General features: G+C 37.0%; 1 protein-coding gene across 9 annotated transcripts in view; it reads left to right on the top strand.

Annotated features, from left to right (window-relative positions):
• Nucleotides 1-3,614: 3,614 nt before the first annotated feature.
• LOC127646979 (forkhead box protein P1-B-like) overlaps nt 3,615-22,485 on the top strand; it is a 247,987-nt gene continuing 229,116 nt past the window's right edge. For 3 of the 9 annotated variants that reach the window (XM_052131000.1, XM_052130996.1, XM_052131003.1), the window contains exon 1: nt 15,842-19,474. The gene's annotated coding sequence lies outside the window, so the exon portion shown is untranslated. Of the gene's footprint in view, nt 3,875-11,311; nt 11,348-12,526; nt 12,610-15,838; nt 19,475-22,485 lie in introns of those variants that run through there. The other 6 variants (XM_052130998.1, XM_052131001.1, XM_052130997.1 and 3 more) reach the window with 4 other exon arrangements.

A 22,485-nucleotide genomic window follows, 5' to 3' on the forward strand; every position in this document is an offset into this window, starting at 1 on the left:
ATGTACTCATCCTCATCCTCAAAATGACATGTTAGGCAGAATGTTAGCCTCAGTCACCATTCACTTTCATTGCATATTTTTTTCTGTACAAAAGTGAATGGTAACTGAGGCTAACATTCTGAATCACATCTCCTTTTGCATTCCACAGAGGAAAGAAAGACTTACAGGTTTGGAACGAAACTTAATCCGGGGGGTTATATATTTATATACATCAACTGACAATTATTAAATACTTGCCTAAACATCATGTGATCATTATTTCCAGGAGAATTTCATGATGTTGAAAATCTCAGATTGTAGGTTTTGTGTATTGTGGGCTACATTTGTAGTTTTTATCGTCGTCATGAATTAGTATGCTTACAGACATCTTCCTAATGGTATCCGTATTCTTATTAACTAGATAATAGTAATTACAGGTTCAAAGTTATCTTATTTTTCAAAGGTCAGGAGTGAAAACAGGTTAACCGTCCCACCTGTGTCATGTCAGAATGAGATAAAGTGGATTCTTTGTTTTTACACAATAGGCAAATATCAGCTATTGTTCCACTCTGTCTCTGAGCGATTCTGCTGCAGGGGAGGATATCGCTTGCGTGCCAGCCTTAAGAAGAAAAGAGAGTCATCTCGTTTCATTTGCTTAATTATCTAATTAACAGAACTCTAATTACTCCCTTTTTGAGGATGAGTGCATATTGAGAAGATGTGACATAACTAATAGTAATCCTCAATTCATTTGTTTTAGAGTGCCACTTAATCGCAACAAGACCAGATCCACGGGGCATCAGTCATGCCAAATCCACACAATGCCAACACAATCAAAACAAGATTCATTTTGTTTTCCTTTTGACCGACCGCTTTAAGAAAGAAAGAACTACAATATGACAGTCTTGGGCAAAGGGGCTATATTTTATTCCAGAAGTCTGAAATCTGTATTACAGTTTTGAAGGCTTTCAATCCACAATCAACTGATATAAGGTGTGTTTTTTTGTTAAAGTGATTTTAAAATAGAAATGTTGTCCTTAGTGGTACTAGTTTATATTCTATAGCCTCTTTCACACATGCAACCAGGTAAATTACAGGAAAATCGTTGGGTTGCCTTTACTGGTAAATGTACCACATGTGCTGTTCACACATAACATCAAAATGGACATTTATAAGTACTTGTAGGTACTTCGCATTAAGGGAAATTGCCATTTGAAAATAAGTTGATTAATCCGTCCTTCGGATGAGATGTTAAACTGAGGTCCTGACCCTCTGTGGTCATTAAAAATCCCAGGGCACTTCTCATAAAGAGTAGGGGTGTAACCCCGGTGTCCTGGCCAAATTCCCCTCATTGGCCCTTCTCAGTCATGGCCTCCTAATTATCCCATCCATTAATTGGCTCTATAACTCTACTCTCTCCTCTCCACCAATAGCTAGTGTGTAGTGAATTTTTTGTGGATAAGAATATAGGGCAGCAAAGCCCCTTTGATGTTAGATGTTAGCAATATATAGAGGGACAAAGCATTGTAATGCCTTTCCTTGTGCTCTGCAAATGTCAAAACAGTGTTTTATAGCAGCATTTTATGGAGGTGTTCTTGATATGAGGGTGACAACAAATGTTATTCTAACAAGCATTTTAATAAAATTATATGAATATGATATATCTGAGAAGGAAATTGTGAATTTGGGTAATCTGGAATATTGGGAAATCTATGACACCTATACTCTGTTTTGTGCATTTGTAGCTCGATCACAAGCAAATCCACGTTAAAGGAATATTCCGGGTTCACTCTAAGTTAAGCTCAATGGACAGTATTTGTGGCATAATATTGATTACCACCAAAATTAATTTTGACTTGTCCCTCCTTTTCTTTATAAAAAGTAAAAATCTGTGTTCCAGTGAGGCACTTACAAATGAAAGTGAATGGGGCCAATCCGTAACCGTTAAAATACCCAGTTTCAAAAGTAAAGCCTCAAGAGTTAAACAATATTCATGTTAACATGATGTTGAATGTAATAAAATCGCTTAGTAACCTTTTCTATATAAAGTTATATCTATTTTCACAACTTTGTAAAACGATGTAATGCTGTACCTCTAAAAACGACTGTAAAAACTAAATGACTTCACAGCTCAAATAATACACATAATAAGTTTTAACAGAATAATTCATTTAAGCGCTATTATAAAATTACAAGCATCACATTTCTGCCTTCAAACCTTCCAAAAATCACTTCAATTGTAAATGCCTACCTGTATAACCTTGATTTTTTACCTTTTCTTTTTTTTTTTTAAAGAAGAAAAGGAGGGACGGGTACATTTTCTTATTCTTCTGGTAATCAGCATTACACCACAAATGCTGTCGACTGAGCTTAACATGTATTGAACCCGGAATATTCTTTTAATATTAACATATTATATTTGGGATTTCATGACATTGAAGTCTCATGAAATAGTATGAAGCGTTGGGGTAGAAATCACAGTAAATTTCAGAAGTTCAAAGTGAAAAAAAATATATATATATATATATATATTTTTTTTTTACTATTACTTTTCAAATAAATTTTGTGTATATAAATCAGTGTAAATAACCCTTTATGTCACAACTGTATGAATTCAGCTCCACACAGTGTGCGTAGTAAGAGACGCAATATTCCAGAGGGTGGCGCTCTACATCCATGAAACATATGAACTACAATGAGAAACGGGATGGGTATCATGGAGATGCGACCATGATTAATATAGCCTCGTTCACAATTACCTGAATTGTGCATTTCAGTCCTTGATCAAGGACAGTCAGACGTCTCCCTTTTTTTTCAAGATCTCAGATTAATGTTGCTCTCATGAATGTTAACCGGCCCATTGAACCGACCAACGGTTATCCTCTTCTTTTTAAATGAGAGACTATCTAATTATAAACGTTACAGGCCCACTTTACGCATTCAGCAAGTCTGTTTTGTCAGTGCACACAAATCTCATAGAAAGTGGCCTTTTGAGATTACTTTATATTGATTTTAATACTAGGAAACAGACGTGCTTTCAAAAATGTGTCAACTTAAAAGTTTTAAATAAATATATACATTTGATAAAACAACAGGGTTCCCCTCTGAATAACAGCTAGGTTGTGTAACTGCATTCAAAATGGTAAATTGTAAAAAAAAAAAAAAAAAAAGGTGATATATAGACAACTAATATACCACTCTTTTTGTACTTCCCTTCTTGGGGGTTGTCCTTCTCCTGAACTTTCACCCCAACTTGTCTCGTTTCATTAGACAATTTCGAAGAGAGAGAGAGAGAGAGAGAGAGAGAGAGAGACGGGGAAAATGCTCTATTTACATTTATTAGCCAGCTAGGCTAGCTCTATAATACTTTAATATCAAGTCCTGATGATCAAGATGGCAACTTGTTAAATGATAACGAAACACACGCACATGCTACGTGCATATCTCCCTCTGTAATATCACAGGCGTATCTTTGACTTTATCTGTCACACACTTTTGTTTTGCAGCGCAAGATGTTCAGTGAATGTTGCAGCAGGTGGATGTGACGTCACTGACTTAGAACATCAAAAAATAACAACATCTAAATCCGCTATTCTCTCTTTTTTGTGTGCGCGTGGAAGGCGCAATAAAGTGTAATAACATCAGAAGCAGCTCGCTCACATAATCTGTGGAGAAAGGTGGCATGAAACGGGCTCGAAACGGCAGCATTGTCTATATGCGGCGTAGAGAACAGTGTTCGCCGTTGAAGTTAGTCCCGCTGGCGGAGTAATATTGTTAGTTATTTACAGTGCGGTTTATCGCACGCGCTCATGGTACACAAGATCGCGAGAAGAGTTGAATTATTATCGCTCGCAAATTACACACCACCGCATCTATCGGTCTCTGTCCAACCTCGGTAAGTCCACTCTCTTCCAGTATTTTAGGGCATATGGACACATAGTTTGTCTTTGTTATATCATTCTTGCCTCATTGTTTTTTAAAGGGCGTAATAAACAAATTCACAAACAACAACATTGATGACGTATGTGATTACCGATGCCTGGTCCCTACTGTAAAGAGCGATGAGAGATTTATTTGATTTAAAATACTCCCATCTCAACGTACTTTTTCAGAAGTTAGCCCTGTGCTAGCAAGTTGTTCCTCTGTTCATTTTTGATTGATGAAACAACATTGTATCTTTTCATATGCATGACCGTGCGGGTGTGACGTGATGCGTAAAAACTATTGATAATGCATATTTGGGTCAGTATTGGAAGTCGTGAGGCGTTCGCTGTCGATGGTGTAAAAAGTTTGCGAGCCGAGATTTCTTTCGGAGCGCTGTGTTGGATAGGGGGCTTTTCCCCACGTGTTCCCTCAACCACAAACAACAGCGATGGAAAAGAAACTTCTACTGCAATACACGGGACATCTGGGACTCGGCGCGTGGATTTAAATTAGAATAAATTAAATCGGTCTGTATAACTACAACACTTTCGCATGCAACTAAAAAGTTTTGTCAAGTCTGTCAGCCGGTTTGGATGAAAGTTGCGAGTAAAGTTGATAGCAGAAGCTTTCAGAAATAAGTGTTACTTCAGCTAAAGTAGTTTGCGGCTTTAAACCTAGTGTGCCGCCTAGCTAGACAGCATTTTGGGGCATCATACTCCGTTCAAACCGACATGTTTCCAAAAATGTTGTCTAGGCAGGCAGCTCACTAGGTTTTGAGACACCGCCGGTAAGTGAATTTGGTTTTCTACACATTTGTGGTGTAATATTATAAGTGTCATAGTTACAAGTGCATGTTAGGTTATGGTTATCACTTAGATACTTTTTTGGTTAAAGTCTAAAAGAAAAGGGAAACAAACACTTTTAAACGCCATGCTGTTGCCTATACTTTTCACTATCTGAAATAAAACAATAGCACCTTTTTTGTCCTCTAAAACTTCAGCTTCATAATTGGCCTGAAAATATCTTCACATTATACTGTAATTGCTCTCAATGTTGTACATTTTTGCACATTTACTACTAATGAATACTAACGAAACATAGTTTTGTATATCTGTTTACAAAATAAAACAGTGAATTAAAGTAATGAAATAATTGTAAATAATTATAGACACCATTTATTGACATCCTTTTGAATATCAAAGTTTAAACATTTATTTATTTATTTATTTATATATATATATATATATATATATATATATTAATAATGATATAATATATAATAATAATATAAGAGATGTAACTTCTTTTACGTTTGTTTTTGTAGCATCAAAAAGCCGTACTAATCAACAGATCATTTGTTTGTCATGTGGATTGCTTTTTGTATTATTACATGGTGGAACACAATTTATTTATTTTTTAATTTCTAATTGATCTTATTTGATCCTTTTTTGCGACCATATTGATTCTTACTGATTTAGTTTTTTAGATATCTTTATAAATTATAATAAATAAAAAAACGGAAGCAACAGCAGTTTTAACACTCAGAGATGGTAGAGCTCAGTTCTTTAGATTAGTCATTGTTTTAGGGAAGAAGACAAAAAAAGATAAATGCTTTTTTGTAGGAGAAGTAAAGTAAACAGCCTCCAACAAGCGAACCTTGACAACCCAGATTAAGGAAAACAACTGGAGATCAAACAGTGCTGCTGCTGGCCTGTTGTCATGTGCTGCCTGAGAGAGACAAAGCGATAGATAGAGAGAGAGAGAATGTTTGAACAGGCACTGGAGTTTGTGTGCTCACTTATGCAGAAATGGACCTTTGCAAGCGCAGACTGACCCAGGATTAAAAGCACTGGCTGAACTTTTCTTTGCAACTTTTCAGCCCTTGTGCTTAACGGCAGGCGGCAGTTATTTCACCCATTTTTCAGGCGTGATGGCAGCATACTACTGTACTCCCAAATGTACTAAAAGCCTTCATCTTGTATGTTTTTTTATCTGGTGAAATAATATTTCAGTAGAGGCCTGAATACTGTAGATACACTCTAAAAATGTTTTGTCAAATAACCTAAAAATGTGCTTAATTTACTGGTTTTATTCATTTAAAAAATATTAATTAATATAACTGAATCAACCTAGCTAATGTACACTCGGTTACACCAACAACATATATATATATATATATATATATATATATATATATATATATATATATATATAAATAAAAAAAAAGAGTAAGATAAGGTAGAAATAGCTTTTTCAAGTAATAACTACATTTTCACACTTATAGTGTACTGACATCTATGTGCAACATGTTACTTCATTATTGTATTACTGGAAAAGCATGCACATTTTGCATTCTTGCATTTTCAGATTTTCTCGCAGTTTTACAAACCAAGCCCAATGACTCAGTGCAGTGGTTACGGCACGGAAGGGTAATGCAAATGTTACTACAGTGAATTAAAGTGCAGTTAAGGTAACTGAAATCTGAGAATCTTAGAGGTTAAACCCAGTCCTCTGTATAACATGTGAATTGTGATATCTGGGCGATAAAGTGGAATAGAGGTTGCTGCGTCCCGAGTCCTGCTGTGTCCCCATTTACCATGTGGCTTTCATGCTGGGTTGCCTGGCTGGAAAGGCAGGCCATTGGCCAGATGCTGGACAGCTTAGGGTGAGGATGCAGCCAGTTCTTTGTTTCTATGGCAACTCTAGACGCCAGTGATATGCAGTTGGTCGTTTAGTGTTAATTATAGCTCACTAAGTCACACTTAGGAATCCAAGTATTTTATTATTTTGTTTTTAGGCAGTTGAAAATTATATGGGAGGGCTGGACAATCGTCAATGTCTTTTTTAAATTTTTTTTATTTTACTTGCTACATTTAAATAGAAGTTCTGCTGCATATGTGTAGATGGAAATAAAACTGTAATGAAGTTGATAATTTAAGTGAAATTGGACTTTATACTGTTTTAAACTGTTGTTTTAAAGTGCTGTTTAAAATGCATAGGGTAGTCACACCAAATATTGATTTAGTTTTTTATGTTTACTGCAGTTTATATGAAGTTAATTGATAAACAAAAATTATTCATGGTATTAGAGTATAATATATATATACACTGTAAATATATATACAAATGTTATATAGGAAGGAATTGTTCTAAAATAATGCCATGAATAGTCTTATTTATCAATTAACATCATAAAAAGTCCAGTAAATATAAAAAAAAATTAATAATAAAATAAAAATCAGTATTTGGTGAGCTCACCCAATGCATTTAAAACAGCACTAATCATCTAGGTGCACATGCACACAGGTTTTTAATGTTGTTGGGAGATCTTGGAGAACTTGCTACAGTTATGTGTATTTAGACTGTCTTGATTGCTTCTCTTCATGACTCAATGATGTAGAGATCCAGAGTCTGTGGGGCCATACCATCTGTTGCAGGATTCCTTGTTTTACTTCTGTTTCATGAACGAATGTTTGGAAATCTAAAATAAATAATTCCTGTTGACACTAAAGCTGAAGTTATAAAATAGACATCTTAAGACAAATGTTTTTGTGAAATATCTAATGTGCAAGACATCTGCACATTAATACAGTATAGCTTAGTCATCAGTATTATCATTAGTAAAGTTTATAAAACAACAAATATTAAAATATGGAAATAAATCTTAAATAAATTGAAACTTTCAATATTTTAACTTCTTTGAAATGTGGCCACCTTTTGTCTAGATTGTAGCACCAACATCACAATGTATCCTGGGATGCTTTTCGACAGTATTATATTTGTCTACCAAACTTATTTCAAGAATTTAAGCAAAAGGCTTTTTAGATCAAAAGGTTTTAAAATCACGAGAAGCAGATTAAGTCATATCTGTCCAAACTTGTATCTGGGAATGTATATTTTCAAGTTGGAAAACTAGATTTTAAGGAATCATCGTGCTCTCTATACACTAAGGGAAGATCACTGATTCATGTTAGAATTTAAAAAAATTGGTTGATCTATTGCTACAGTCAACCTGAATGTGCTTCTATTGGATTGTAAAGAAAGATGGATTGGATTAGAAACTGGATTAAATGTTGAAATTGTGTGATACTCAGAAATCTCTTTATGCCAGCTGTGAAGTTGACAGCTGAGCTGGGATCAGCTCATTGGATCAGTTGCTCATTGGTGCCCCAAAGAGCTGAAGAGCTGCAGCCGTATGCCTGGATTTCTGATTTTTTACAGAGAATCCTGAAGCAACATGAGGCTTAGATTTCTAGGAAATTAACATCACTGAATTTGTAGACCTTTATGTCATATATGCAAGCGTTCTTCCCAGTCTTTCAGTTTTGTAAAAAATTGGCATTAGTATTGAATTCGGTTCAAAGGGAAACAACCAGCAAAGCTGCAACGTGCTTTCTTATGTGATTTCTAATGCATTTTATGCATTATGTAGGTAAACATTTTTGCATTCTTGAATTTCTCTGTTTTGTTGCAAATACACCAAGTATTAAGAGACTCTCAGCCATTTGTTTCAACCAATGTGCTCAGCTGGCTACAGAAACCTTCACACCGATGTTTTCCAGTTCAAAATGCATTTATCGTAACACCTCTGGTACTCATCAACCACTTCTGAGGAAAAGCAATGTTCTTTCACTAAATAAAAAAAGTACACGATGAAACTTCACTGGTTGCCTCATCATGAGTCGTTAGACATTTAAGACTTTTAAATGTAGGTACTTACCTTGAGAGTCCTGATTCATGATATCTGATCCATACTTTTCCAAGTGAAATGGGATGTTCAATGTGAATTTCTTTTTCTTTTTTTACAAACTGGATTTTATCCATTGGGAATTGATTGGATCATCAATAGTGGGCGTGGTCTCTTGGCTAAATGACAGGCGGTCCAACCTGATATCCTGAAAAGTTGAACGAAATCATATAATTTGGCTTAATAGTATGAAAAAGTTAGTTTGTATGAATTCAGAAAAATTCTAGACATGCCAATACCTGGATGTGTAATGTGGAAGTAAGCGAAAGTTCTGCGTATCAGACTTTGTGTACATGCTTATTAACTTCACTCTGCCAGAGTATGAAGTGCAGCTTTAAAATGTGGCTGCTTGGCACTTATTTTTGGCTAAATTTACACAAGCTCAACATCTGCCCATGCCAACTTCACCCATGGATTGTAGCTGTGCAAAAGGTACGTGTGACCGCACTTTGGGAAGGAGACGAGGGAGAGTCACCTGATTGGCTGTTGCAAAAGTTGTTCGAATTCATATGACTCAATACGTACGATTATGTACAATTTAGCCAACCCGTATGGATCTGTGTGATTTCTCTGTGAGGGTGTGATAGTTGGTTGAAAGGGAGTGGTTGAAAAATAAGAAGGAAAGTTGTTTTTGAGGTGGAGCAATTTATTACATTTTGAAGAAGGATTAAAAAGACATCTGTGTTTTTGCACAATAAAACCAAGAAAGGCACAAAAGGTTAATTTTGATTTCGTGGTGACTTAAACACCTTATTCAGGTGTTTGTTGTGTAAGTCTGGGGGTGATAAGAGATCATAGTACCAAATTCTGAACATTATGTTTTAACAATCTTCACATAACCTTTGGAGGTAGGGTGGAAACGTGTTTGAAAAAGATAGATTCTGATATTGCTGACTGATAATTAACTTGTGTTTTGTCTGCTGCTTAGGTGTTTGTGAAAGGGACATCGCTTTAGTGCCCTCCAAGGGAAAATAAGATTTTCCACCCTCTCAATAGCAGCATGCTCTCAATTGGATCATGTTAAATCAGGAAACTGGCTAGAGTACTAATTACCTTATCATAGCATGTATGTTAATTAGTTTTGCTAGTAGGTTTCTCTTTTTTTTCCCCAATTGAATGTTCAAATGGATTCAAAAGAGGAAAAATACTGATGGAACTTTTCTTTGATGTTCTAGTTTACATCTTTGTTATACCAAAATGCAGCACATTAAACCAACCTATTCGCTGGTTTGAACTTCGAAGAAATTAGGGTGGTCTTAATTGACATGTTGCTGCTTGTTTATTTGAAATGCGTAAAATCTTCTCGGACGGATCATTATGAAAGTACGGTAATTATCTTAAACACTGCTCGGGAGCAAACCTGCCTTGTTCACATGAAAGGGTGCTCTTTTGCCTTTTTTCCCTTCACTGCTTTAAGAAACCGACTGAAAGTGAATCGATCTGAGTCATTGTCCCCTCACTTCAAGAAACTGTTTAAAAGATGCTCATCGCAGCTCTTGGATCTGGCTCAATCTGAAATGTTTTTGTGGCTGTAAAACCTGTTTTCTTCAGACTTGTATCCATGCTCACTGTTATATTCAGGGGTTTCCATACAGGTGGTTTCACTCTTTCATTTAACAGTTTACCCAAGTAAATTTGAAATGTTTAAACAAATACCATGACAACATTATTTCAGGTCCTGAAAGTTCCAGTAAAAATAAAAGTGGTGCTTTTGCACATACTTAGTCAAACAGGTGGGACCATACTTTTGTAGAAGTATAGATTTTTTTAATTCCAATGTTATAACCTTAAACGTAATGTGATGTTATTATTAGTAAATGTATGAGCAATATTTTTTAGAGCATTTAGTAATCTGCGGTGAATGTTATTAATGAAAATACAATTGTTCATATTTGGCTCATAATGCATAACTAATGTTAAGGTATAACATTTTTTGTAGTAGTACATGATAAAATTGTCATTAAACAAAGCTAGAGTTGTTTACTTATTGTAAAATATGATTTAATTTACTTGTTTCCTAGCCATGTTAACCAAGTAGGACTTTAACTTCCTCCTAGCACATGTTTTTTTCTCATTTCGAAATGTAAATTGAAGACAGACAACTCAAAATCCTTTTTAAGGCTTTCCCTTGCAAAGTTACAGTAAACTCTCAGTGTTGAGAAAGAGGGCTGGGAAATGTACTTGGGGATTACTGTATATTTCTCTAAAAGCATTTTGATGTTATGAATGAATGTAATGTACGATCTTCTAAAGCACTGACTGATCAATTGGCCATTGTTGATGTTCAAAGCTGGAAAATGATACAATCAATCTTTTGATTTAATATTATAGAGCAGCAAGATGAGAATTTTGAGTGCATTTCTGTGTACTTGATATACAATTGTTTACAATGATTGAATGGATGCTTTCAGGAGGTTTTATCACTTATAGTATGTTGGTAGAATGCACACTGTTTTTCTTTGATGTAGTGGAATGATAAGAGCAAATCTTGTCAATGGAAAAAACTTTAGTCAATGAAAAATTACTGTAAGAAAAAACTAATTTTAGTTAGGGGAAACTTTAGCTTTATTTGTTTATTGATAAAGTCAAACAAAATCAAGCATTTATACGTAAGTCCTGGGAAATATTTAATGCTGGTGGTATGTGTGTTTGTGGTTTCAGATGACTAAGTGACTAAAGGGATATTGTGATTAACAGGTAAGAAATGTCTTGTTACACCAACTCTTTTACTTAAAACATTACTATATTTCTGAAATGTTGTCTTATTTCTATTTGTCTATGTCTATAGAATTTTGCAATGAAGGGTAGTTCATCCAAAAAAAAAAATTCTGTCATGATTTAAACACACATTCATGTTGTTCCAAACCTGTATGAACTACTTTTATGGTGCTCTTTTTGTCCTTTTTTGAGATTGACAGCCACAGTCCCCATTTACTTTCATTGTATATAAATGAGCAGCTTGGACATTCTGCAAAGCATCTTCTTTTGTGTTCATATGGTTTGGAATGACATGAGGGTGTGTCAAGAAATGCAGAATATGTTATGTTGAGCTATTTCTTTAAGGACGTGCAAAGCATTCAGCACATCGGTGGCGAAAGCGAATGGGATATTACTGGATATATAAACATTAAAATCAGAATTTGATCAAGTGAATTCCAAAGCATCTAAAGTGATGGTCATGATTCAAGGAGACAACATCTGAAGTTATTACACTTGTAAATTACTTTTCCATGCTCTCCATTCTGTATTCTCAGCCTCCAATCATTTGCTTCCATAAGTTGAAATGGTCTTCCAAACCCATAACCTTGTTAACGACAGTTTACTATGCAGTTTCTGAACCACGTGCTTGTTGTCACGGTTGCCACATTTGTCATATGTTTATGTGTAACAGAGTTTTACAGCTAATTTTAGAAGAAGTCTTTAGTAAAAATAGATTGCCGATAATTAATATGCTTACCAAGATGCATGCATCTTCACATAGTTTAGCATCATGTGCCCATCTTTTATCAGGGTGTTTGACAGTTGTGCTGTTTCTTGCATGCACCTCACAATTTGGATGACAGTGTTAACTGCCAGTCGAATAACCAAATTATTTAGTCATGAGTTTTACGCGGGCACGATGGCAAATGGATGCCAAATAAATGATGCAATTTATTCCCCCTTTCCTCCTCCTCATCAGGCGGGCTGCCACGAGACTTCTGCCAGTCTTAAATAAGTGTTACCCAGATGGCACTCGCATGACGCCCACTTGGTTACAGAAATGTTCCGCGGGAATAACTCTGCTTGCCACAACAAGCAATAGGTCAATTGAGCGGTGAATGCCTGTTGCTTGACTCATTTTGCATATGCAAATCTGCTAATATTGTGTCATTTCAGTAAATTCCAAGGGAAGGCGAGCTCTCGGGGGTTCCTAAATGAATTGGAAAGGAGCCCAGTTAATGAGAGCGGAGGGGAGAGAGGTAAAGAGAAGAAGCTCACTTCCTAAGCTTGCTTCCTTTAGCGAGTACATCACTTCCAAGTGACTCGGATTTGTGCAAAGTTGTGGTGTAGGGAAATGTCTGTTGCGGGTCTCTAGGGGTAATGGGGAAAGTCCAGAGGGCACTACGATAAGTGATTTTGTTTTTTTACCCTCTTTCTCCCATTATCAGCTTTTTGAACAAGGTTCTATTTTAGTAGTTGTAGAAGACAATGTCTCTTTTCTTTCCTTCGAGCTATGTACAGTAGTCTGCTCTCAATTTGTTTTGCTTTAAAACTTCGGGATTTTATTGGCCATTAAATGACACCCCAGCACAGTACCAAAATTGTTTATTGCATTTACTCACCTTCATGTTGTTCCAAACACGTTTGACTTTCTTTTTCTGTGGAACACGAGAATACAATTTGAAAAATGTTTACTATGTTCTTATTTCCATACATTGAAAGTGAATGGTAACTGAGGCTATCATTCTGGAAGGAAGAAAGCCATTCAGGTTTGGTACAACATACAGTACGTGTGTGTGTGTGTGTGTGTGTGTGTGCTTTTGTATTATATATATACACACACACACACCAATGAGCCAAACATTATAACGCCAAAACAGCGCCGACCTGCCAAGACATGGATTCTACAAGACACCTGAAGGTGTCTTGTGGTGTCTGGCACTGAGACACTAGCAGCAGATACTTCAAGTCCACTTGCGAGGTGGAGCTGCTGTGGATTGGACTTTGGATTTTTGGGCGATGTTAAGATATACGGCAGCTTGCCTGTAAAATAACAATCAGGATCATTCATATGAAGATCACAATTAACCGGTTTTAAAAATGTAAAAATAAGAAAAATATTTTTACCAACCCAGCCCTACTAACTATGCATGAGTGTATGGTAAGTTGCATTTAATTATTTGCATTTAGCATAGTTTTCCCTGATGTCCACGATCCTATCAGAACAGAACTGCGACCCATTTTTGGGACCCACTCCTTTTTCAGTATTTCCTTTTATTTTTCTCTTCCTCTTGTTCTGCTTTCCCCTTTCACTTTCAGTGTCTATCCTTTTTGTACTGTCATCTTCCAATCCCCCCCAACCCCCAGTCCTTTTTTTCTGTTCTCCTCCACCCTCTTGACTCGGGCAGCCACACTTGTACACCAGACTTCATGAAATGCAGCTGGGCCGCACTGCAACTGTGTCTTCTGCATCTCCTTAACACGCCACAGCTGCAGTTGATGCTGCATGAACCGACAGCAGAGACAGGACAATATGGAGATGATTTTCTGCAGCCAATACTTAAGTAAACAATCTAACAATCCATAGCCCTGAAACCTCCATAATACAAGCTCAGCTTACAACAATCGAAAGAATCGTGTTTTCATTTAACATGCTTTACGAAACATAAAATACGATCATCTTATAAAAAGCTGTATATCAACAACATTGCTCCCCCACTGGTAACCTGTTACTTTTTTTGTAATGCTCTAGTATAACACACTAAATAACTCTGGTTTCATTTGGATGGTCCCTTAGATGCACAGCTAACCATGACCAAATGAATAGACAGACAGACAATTGAGCAAGATGTGGTTATGGAATTTACCTCTCATTATTACTGTTGCTTACTTGAGTTTAGGGGTTTGTAATGTAACTTGTCTCACAGCCTTTGTGATGTGGACATGAATGATTACCCTTTAAGCTCTGAATGTGTTTTTAAAGATTTCCTGGTTCAGTGGAATGCCCTAAATTAAAGGCTTAACTCTACAAAAAATAAATAAATAAACAAAATAAAACTAAAGAGGGTGAATTGTTTGGTATCATTTTAAAGGAAACTTTAACTTTATTTAATTATAGTAAATTATGTGACAGCTTAACAAACTGCTAAAAAAAAAACAAACAAAAAAAAAACTGTTTTCTTATTTGTCTGATTTTGTATTAAATATCTCAAAAATTATTTATCCTAGTGTCCAAAACAAATAAAAACATACTATTACACATACACATGCAAATACATTCATAAATAAAGGTATGCTCTCTCTCCAAAGCATGGTGGCATGAGTAAAGTGATCTCATTCTGTGTCATTTGAGCCATCATTGAGTCTGTGTCATGTACTTGGCGCCATATCCTGGTGGCCATGTGTAATCGTTCGAGTGAACGATCCTCTCCACCCATATATTGATGACTTCCACCTCAGAATCCAAATACGATTTGTTTAGCATTTAATGACACTGGACAACATACTACATCATGTCCGATAAAGTCATCTGATCCAGGAAAGCTAACGTTTTTTAGCCAGATAGCTCATTATGTGCCGTGTGCACATTTTACTTTGTGTGGATTATCTAATAATATGTGCATCTGATTACGTTGTGTGTGTGGGTCTTGTTTTAAAGATAATGTTTTAATTATAACCTCTTCTAAGTAAAGGTATGTGATATTTTATGTTCTGTTTATTTTACGTAAAGTTTTAAGCGAAAATGCTGCTTATAGGCAACACCTTTTTACATGTAACATGTTTGTCAAAAACATGTACTTGGCTAGTACTCGCTACATTTTTGTCTGAGTAAAACAAATAGGCTTTTTGAATTCTACTCTTTGAGAGCTTTCCAACGACATATGATACCTGGTTATGTGATGAGTTTGATTACAATTACAATAAAATGTGCAGTGCAAGATTATTAATAATTATCAAAACAGAACACTTATGATTTGTCTGAAAATTTCAAAGCACTTAGCAAATAAACAACTCCGACTCCTTAGGAAACCAATGGTGTTAGAATTCCTTGGCCACCCCCTATAACATCATATCATAATAATGGAGAGTTGTACACCGCCACATTTGCTTTTTAGTATATAAAAAAACTAGTTTACTCTTTGCAAGTATACTTTATCTGAAAAGAAAACATGTAGCTCAACATATTCTGGTTGGTTGAGGTGTCCTCATGCATTCATGTTGTAGTGATTTAGAGAAATTGTAGTTTAATCAAGTTGACCTCAAAGTAGTCTAGAAATGGGTCCGAACTTTATTTAAACTCTGCAAAGTGGAGGGAAGGGAGGTTTGAGCATGTCAGTTTGCATTCATTAGAGAGCCAAAGCAGCACTTTTTTCAGGCTTTAAAAATTGTTTTATCACCATACAAATAACACCAATAATTGCAAGTGCATATAACCTCAATCATCAAAATGTAAATGCTGCAGATTTTTGTTTTTCATTCAATTATATCGCAGCTTGTAATCTGCCATAAACCCAAACAAAACAATCAAGACACATATTAACAGGCTCAGCATGATAAGGAAACAATCTTCTCAACTGAGATAAACTGTCTCCGACAGAAATCTACATATGCAGCCCCCCTCACCTTGTATTTGCTCTGTGTGAGCTCTCTGAAATCATCGGAGGATGCAAGCTACCTCTAATGTTTCTCTTCCTCTTGCCCAGAGAATAACCCCTCGATCACACTGCCAGCATTCTTTTTTAAAAGCGCAAAGAAAGATGAATTTGGGCCATAAAGGCACGTACCACAAGGGCTTTTTATCCTAAATGGTCCTTAGAATTGTTATCTATAGGGATGGCGCATTCCCAGCTCTGTCGTGTTCAATCAAGTGTCCACTTAGCCGCGGCCAGGAGTAATTGTCCCCAAGTGGGCCACACACTGACCTGTTAATGTCTGCTTTGACCCACTAACCTTGTCAGCACGTCTAAGAGAAGAGCTTTAAATCATTGCGATCTCGTCCAGCTCTTTCCGTGCTGCCGGGTCTAAAGGGAGTCCACCGCAGGCAGACCACTCCCTTAAATTGTCCCGTCTTGGGTAGGTTATTGGGGTTTAGTGTTGAAGATGGGGTTTCGATTGGAGGAAGATTCAAGACTTACATTATTTTATTGTATTTACTGTGAGCATAATGCTTAAAAGGCTAAATTGCTTGTTACTTGATCATCAACCCAAAAGAGTACGTCCCCAAGACTCTGTGATATTCTGGTCCCTAGATTAGTCTATGGGATTTTGTTTTTATCTGTTTTATTGTCCACCAGGCAAAAAAATTTAAGTCATACTACATAGAAAAGTAATAGCTTACCTCTCCTCAACAAGCCGCATACATTTAGGTATTGAACATGTCTGTAGCACAAACGGTGTGGGGTAGGTTAGGGGTATGTTTAAATACCTAACCCTAACTTTGAGCAATAGTAATCTTGCCCTAGCACCAATAATAATGGTGCTTAAGTGGTCGAACAATTTTTCACTATTTAGGGTTATTTAGTTGGCTATAATAGTATAAATAATATTGAAAAAATACTTGACATAGCTTAGATTCTTCAGATAAACATGTTGGTTTCTCGGTTCTTTAAAGCCCCAATTCTTTGAAGGTTTTCTAAAGTACTTAAGAAAAAGTTAGTTATGAAATAGTGTAATGTCAAAAATCAAGTAGCAGCCTGTTCAAAAACCTCAGATTTTTTTTCTCTCTTTTTTGATTGCATGTCTTATTGTGATAGATGGGCAGACCACATCTTTGAGATTATGCAAAAACCAAGAGTTTCTTCAAGTATGCTTCATCACACACATTGTGATTTTTGTCTGTTTGCAGTTGTGAGAAGCTTGAATCACAAATAAGTGGCAATTATTAAACTACTCTAAAGTGGCTGGTAACTGGCTTCTCTCAGACTAACAGGGATTGCAATTTGTGTGAAATGCGTGGATTAAAAACACATGTTAAAGATGCTGAGGGGTGTTGTACTGCAACTGGTATGCAACAAGCCACTAAAATGAACTAGTTGGGGGAAACGTGTGTGTGTGTGTGTGTGTGTTCATGTGTGGTCTCTCTTAATCTCAAGGAACCTTTAGCATCAAAGAAGATATTTTAAATTGATGTGTGTGTGTGTGTGTGTGTGACTGCTCTGTGTGTTTTAGGCCCTTCCACCTGTTATTAGAAGGGATAGTTCACACAAAAATAATGTGTGAAATATAATTCTGTCATAATTCTCATGTTGTTCCAAAACTTCCTTCCTTGGAACACAAAATTAACACACCACATTCACTTTTATTTCTAAAGCCAAATCCTGGACATTTAGAGGCAATTTTAAAATCCCGGCTAGATGCTTTTTCAGGTCTGAAAAATGGGACATTTCTGTAAAAAAAAATGATGTATGGTCACCGTAAGTTACGTTTTTTGTTTGTTTGTTTTTTCATTGCATCATAAATGCCATTGACTTGGCCGGACTTTGAAAAAAAATCCCATGTCCGAAAGGCTTGAGTCCGAGTCAAGTCCAATAAAATTGGACTCAAGTACCACAACTCTACTGTACCTTTAAAGACAGACCTACCATTATTACTACCTATGATCCAGAGGGAAAAATCCACCAATAAGAGAGACACGGCCAACAAACCATATCAAAAGAGCCCGACAGCGACTGCCCACTTCCAACATGCACCGCAAACGATGCTACAGAGTTGGTCTCCCTCCACTCTAAACTACTTTATTTGTATATACAGTATCTATACTTTGCAATGTACTTAATATATACTGTATACATTTTCTACTTCTTATTAACAACTTTAAATCAATAGTTTACCATTGCTTCTAATTATTTTACATTATTCATAATGCTTCAAGGGATTATAGTTCATTTGTTTGTTTTTTTTTTTTGCTCAATTACAAATACGTTTTGCTTCAAATCAAAGTTTGTAATGTTGTGATTCATCTCTGATCTGGTTGGTTTGGTTTGGTTTTATGGCTCACAACGCTTATGAAGTTTTTTATGAAATTTCTATGGAAAAACTTGGAACCAAGACGAGCGGGCGAGAACTGTTGCGCTCTATAAACAGCAATATTTACCTACTGGCACGGCCTTTAAGAAACTGAATGGCCAAATAAAAAGTATTATAAAATCATCATTATTTTCACCATGTTGTTTAATTTTATGTCACCAATAAAATATTGATTATATCATAAATATTGAATATACTGTATTGCCTAGCTCTATGTTGAATGCTATGGCAAAACCAATGGCGGAGCAATTTTCCCACACACCATTAAAATGTCTCCACGCTGACCACTTTAACAGACACCCCTTTCTTGTTTCCCATCCTCTTTTTGCCACTTTCTGTTCTGTCTCATTTTCTCACCACCTTTTTTTCATCCCCACATTCTCTTACCCCTCCTTTTTCTGTCACTCTCTTTCTCTCCCTGTTCCTCTCTGAGTGTCCCTTTTAATGAGAACACACTTGACTAAATTCTGACCCCTGTAATAAGCGTTTTACTACGCAAATCACCTTAACTGATGGACTCTGCTGATTGGTCTAAGCTATGTGTCACTAACTTACGGGATCTGACTAAGTGTTCCGAAGAATTCTGTCAAGTGCCTTGTGGCCACAGCATTTACTTAGATGAGTCGTCTCGAGTCACTACCATTCATCAGAACAGCGCTGCAGATTCGGGCCATTATCAGATACTGTGCTTAAATATCACAAGTGTCAGAAAAGCTTACTGTTAAAAATCTGAAAATGTGTTAAGATGCATTTAGGTCAGTCCTGGAATTATTTTGTCACCAAATTAAGTATTTGTGGTCTGATTTCATCACGTTTTGCCTTTTTCCTTTCTCTTTTGAGTCATCATCCAGGTTTATGTGGGTTGAGTGAATCTGAGGGACTTCCCCCACCTTTAGAAAATGGTATCAATTCCTGTTTGTAATTTTGCTGATGTTAATATGCTCTTATCTCACTCTGTGTCTCTCTTTCTTCCTTTTTATCGCTCATTTCGTATTTCAGATTGAGCTGGTTGCACCACATCCAATGGTTCCGCCCCTTTGTTCCTGTTTCTGAATTCTGATTGGAACAATGGAATGTCAATCTCTCACGAAGTGACTGGTACGTTATCTTCAGAATTCGTCCCTGAAACCCTGCAAATGAATGTTTTACACGCTATGTTATATCTTTTATGATTTTTGTGTTGTAGTAGTAGTTTTGACTATTTTTAGTCACTACAACCCAGAGGAAAATTGCTTTGCTCTTTTATATAGCAAGAGACTAATGGATTTGTATAAATTTATTAAAGCTATATAACTAATGTGGATAGCATAGCTTTGATAATTTGAAAGATTTTGATGAAAATGGGAGTTCATATGAAAATCTCAGACTTCTGATTGCAGATATATCTTGGAAAATCTAATCACAGTTTGAGACATTGTTGAGATCTCTTCTGAAAATCTAGAGGTTGTGAGATTGCTAGGAGACTTAGATAAAAAGTCTAAATTTTTTCACCATTTACTCTGATTGTTGTCTGGGAAAAGCAACTAAGATACAAAGAGATCTCATTTGTACATTTTCTTGTCTTTTGGAAGACTAATCCTGAAACCCCAAACTTTCTTCAAAATTAGGAACGTGTGATTTTTATCTGTGCTGGGTTTCACCCCTTCACACTTCTGCTGTTAGTTCAGCCCATTTGCCTTGGCCCCAGTTTTCATGTCACTATCACTTTGCACTTATGCTGCACTGTCATTTGCCAGTCTTCCTGTCTTCTTCACTTGCAGCTGCATGTGTGCGTGCCTGCATATTAGAGACTGGCAGAACACTTCTCTGTGGCGTAGTCTTGGCGTGGTGCCAGTCTCTGCCTTTGCCCCCGATCAGAAGCGATTGTAACATTTGTGCCGAGGTAATAGAATCCTCGCACAATTTAATCCCCGACTGTGAAGTGAAGTCCCTCCATCCTTCTCCTTTTCATACGCAGGATGGAACACCGTGATGATGTGACCATCTCAGCACGACCAGGGGCGTCGGACTGGGGGGGTAAAGGGTACCGAGTACCCAGGGCCCGAGGCAGGGGGGGCCCCTTAGAAGTCAGTTTTCTATACATACATATTTGGTACGGGGGCCCAGCAATATGGTTTGTACCCAGGGCCCAAAATTTGGTGCTACGCCCCTGAGCACGACACCCCTTGCTAATGCTCGCCACATCACTTTTTGTTTTTAACTTGTCTGCACAGATATCTCTCCACCTGGCAATTAATTACCACAAATGTCAATTAACCCCCTCCCTCTAAAAAAAACAATATCGTTGGAGAATACAATTTCAATAATAAAAATTACATTGGATGGCGGCAACGTTAAATTGCTTTAATGAATTGTGCTGAAGGTGACAGTTGTTATTTTGCAGCCTTTAATGATGGGAAGCCCTCTGTGTTTTGATACAACATGAAGTGGTGGATGATTAGAGGAAGAGATGAGCTTTGAGAGGGTATGTATTTCCCGCATAAGCTGTAGCCACTGTATGTAATGCCTCATTTGTGGGATACGGTGTGCAATGGTGCGAAACATTGTTTCTGTGCCAGCAAGAGGAGCATTTAGGGGTCTCTATCCATTTCTTCCTCCCTTCCCTCTTTTACTTGCACAATTGCTGATGCTCCATTTGCCCACTGGTTATGCTTCAGGCTTGTTCCTCTATACTGTACATTCTCATAATTAACATTCAGGATTCCTTGTACAAAGCATAGATGGAAAAAATTGGGTTTGGAGTAGGCTGTTTCCTGGAAGCATCTTTGAATGATTCTGTGGTTGATCTGTGAGCTGCATGCGATGAAACAGAGGCAGGATTTCCAGGTCGAGTGTTCAAAGGCCCACTCCCATCTTCAAGACTCCATGCACCATGTTCTCTTTACCTCAAACACAGGGACTGTGTGTGGACATTTTAGGAGGATTAGGAGGGGGAGACAGACCATTTGTAGAAAAATGAATGAGAGAAATCATAACACTCAAATGGTGGTTGTAGGAGTCTCATTACTCAGTTAAAAGCACCAGTTGCTTTTTTGATAGAGGCATCACTTTTTTTATTTTTTATTCTAGAAAGCACATGTACATTAGCTGGATCATCAAGAATAATACATATATTTTTTTTTCCCGCAAAATAAACCCTGAAAGGGTGATCAGGACCCTGAAGGTCTGACTAAATTGTCCACCTTATTACATATGTTCTTAACAAATAATTAATTAAATGGAAATTGTGACAAAGAGGAGGGCATGGCTGGGCCGTAACGATGGACGCCCGGCTCTGAATCAGCCCAATCAGCTGGGAGAAGGATAAAGAGGAGCCGTGGACGCTATATTTAAGTTCCTTTGTGCCATTAAAAGTTTACGTTTACTGCTCAGCCAGTTCCCGCCGCCTCCTTTCCCTTAAGCAGAGACCTTGTCCTTTACATTGGTGCCGAAGCCTGGGAGGGAGGAGGGATGTGCTATCGGAGAGCCCTCGCAGCTGATATGATGTGGTATGGTCTGGTGATATTGGAGTGGTTCGCCAGAAGGTGGAGTCATCTGCTGCCGTCCTCCAGAAGACGAAGGAGCTGCTGCCATCTTCCAGGAGACGAAGGAGCCAGTGCCTTCTGCCAGGGCGGCGGAGGAGCCGGTGTCATCCGCCAGGGGGGCGGAGGAGCTGATGACTGCTCAGCCAGTTCCCGCCACCTCCTTTCCCTTAAGCAGTGACCTTGTATGTTACAGACATAAAATAATGGTTTAAGTTCAAATTAAGTTAAGAAGAAACAGGACAGCAAAGTCTACAGAAACAGCTGAATTCCACCACCTCTTTGCGTTTGAGTTTGTATTTGTTTTGCGAAAATAGGTCTGATCTCCCATTATCCTGCTTGTTACATTATTTTCCAAATAATTAAATAAACGGACAATGAAATAATAACTTAAGTTTATTAGCTTACTTTTAGAGATCACAAAGTGATATGAGAAGTAGGAAGGATGATTTGCAATACCCGGATGACCGCTGATATCACTTTATCTCCAGATGTCATCTATTGAAAGATGTTTACCAATTAGTGCATTTTGTTGATGGCTCGAAATGTGTTCCAGATTTTGTGAGGATCAATAACTGCGTGCATGTG

This window comes from Xyrauchen texanus, chromosome 7, assembly GCF_025860055.1.
Source record: "Xyrauchen texanus isolate HMW12.3.18 chromosome 7, RBS_HiC_50CHRs, whole genome shotgun sequence".
Classification (NCBI taxonomy): Eukaryota; Metazoa; Chordata; class Actinopteri; order Cypriniformes; family Catostomidae; genus Xyrauchen; species Xyrauchen texanus.